Consider the following 2,339-nt stretch of genomic DNA (forward strand, 5'->3'; position numbering starts at 1 on the left):
TGATTCCTAGGTATTTTATTCTTTTTGTTGCAATTGCGAAAGGAATTATTTTTTTCACTTATTTTTCTGACATTTCATTATTAGAGTATAGGAACGCTATGGATTTTTAAACGTTGATTTTTTTATTCAGAGATTTTACTGTATTTGCTTATTGTTTCCAGTAGTATTCTTGTGGAGTCTTTAGGGTTTTCTATATAATCATGTCATCTACAAATAGTGACAGTTCGACTTCTTCGTTTCCTATCTTTCTCTTGTCTGATCGCACTCGCTAGTTATATTGAATAACAGTCGTGTTATGAATATATAAAGGATAGTTATATTTATATATACACAGTCATCCATTTTCTTCTGTGCATGCCTTATCTCTATTCTCCTTTGCAAATTAGGATCTTTGAATCCTCCCCTTTTCAGTCATTGTTATCTCAGTTTGCCCTATGTATGCTGACTGTTCATTACTATCTCGTTATAACAATTCTCTTCTTATTGTTTAAGCTCATAATATCCTGTTCTTTGTAAGGGTTGCACTCCTCTGCTTCTATTTGCCTGATAGTCACTTTACTCTTAATTATGTTTTTTTTTTTTTTTTTTGGTCATTTTGTTTTAGATGAGCTGACCCCTTTCAGTATTTCCTGTAGTACAGGCCTTGTAGTGGAGGATTCCCTCAATTTTTGTATGTCTAGAAAGGTCTTAATTTCTCCTTCTATCTAAAGGAGAGCTTAGCTGGATACATTATTCTAGGCTGGTAGTTCCTTTCACTTAATAGTTTAAATATTTGGTTCCATTCCTTTCTGGCTTGTAAGGTTTGTGCTGAGAAGTCCGAGGATAATCTAATGGGTTTTCCTTTATAAGTTACCGTTTTCTTTTCCCTGGCTGCCCAGAGAATTCTGTCTTTGTCATTGATTTTTGATAATTTTAATGCAATGTGTCTTAGTGAAGGCCTTTTTAGGTTGAGATAATTGGGTGTTCTGTTGACTTCTTGAATTCCAATCTCCAGTTCATTCCTTAAATTTAGGAAATTCTCAACTATTTATCTGAAAATGCTTTCTAGTTCCTGCTCCTTTTCCTCACCTTTGATAATGCTCATTATTATGTTTCCTCTCCTGATGGTATCAGCTAGTTCTTGAATTGCTCTTTCATTATTTTTCATTCTTCGGTTTCTCTCTTCTTCCTTCTGATTTATTTCTAGATTTCTGTCTTCGATATCACTGATCTTTTCCTCCATTTGGTCGACTCTATTTCCCAAGCTTTGTATTTCATTTTTCGACACTTGCAGTATGTTCTTCATCTCCAGAAGTTCTATTTGGTTCTTTTTGAGGGTTTCAATCTCCTTGCTCTGCTCATCTAAGTATTTCTTCAATCTTGAAATTGTTGATATGACTCTTTTCAGAATTCACTAAATTTTTTTCAGAAGTAACATCTAGAATTCTCTGTCATTTAAATAGCATATTTCTATGTCTATAAGCTTATTTCCTGGAGATTTTACTCTTTCTTTCTGAGATGCCTTGTCACCTTGGTTGCTCATAGTGTTTAATGGACTACTTCTCCACCTGGGCATTAAGGGAAATGTATTTTGCTTTTTTTCCAGAAAGATTTATTATATAAAGGTCTCTCTTTAGCCTGCTGCGAAGAAGGAGCTTTTCTTTTGGTTTCCAGTAGGTGGCATCTAAGCTCCTTGGATCTCTGCTTTATATAAAGCCTTAATAATGCCTTTTTATTTTCTTGTAGATATTTAATCACGCTCACTAACCTCAGTCTCAGGCCTGTCAGTGTTAGCAACAGTTTTGGTAGCATTTGCTCAGATTCCCCTAGGGCTCCGCGGTGATTGGTCTCGGAGGGTATGGGGGGAGGGCCCCCCTCTTGGTTAGGGGTTGGGGGCTGCAGCTCAGCCTCAGTTTTGCAACCACAGCCAGTAAAAATCTACTGTTGTTTTTCTGCCGTCCCACTTCTCTGCCTTCTGCCTTGATGACTGGGTTCTACCACCAGCCCGCCATGGGTAGCTCACAGCTTTCCCAGGTAGGGCTGTTCAGGGAACTGACTGCTCCTTCTCCATTCCCACTTCTCCTACAAGTAGCTCCCGTGGCTGCCAGCGGCAGTTTCTTTATTTCTCCCAATCCACTGCCCGACACCCAAGGTTCTGACCTGTGGTAGCTCTTATGAGCAGATCCCATGCTCAGACATACTGGTGTGCGGTTTGGTTGTTTTTTGTTGTTTTAGATGTTCAGCGTATTGTTGTTTCAAGGAGAGAGATCTGGGGACGTCTCTCACTCCACCCTGTTTCCAAAGATCCCTCAGGCCCAGAATTTGATTGTAAGAGTTTGGGGTATGTAGACCTACAAGGC

The sequence above is a fragment of the Pteropus vampyrus genome, unplaced genomic scaffold (assembly GCF_000151845.1).
Source record: "Pteropus vampyrus isolate Shadow unplaced genomic scaffold, Pvam_2.0 Scaffold61, whole genome shotgun sequence".
Classification (NCBI taxonomy): domain Eukaryota; kingdom Metazoa; phylum Chordata; class Mammalia; order Chiroptera; family Pteropodidae; genus Pteropus; species Pteropus vampyrus.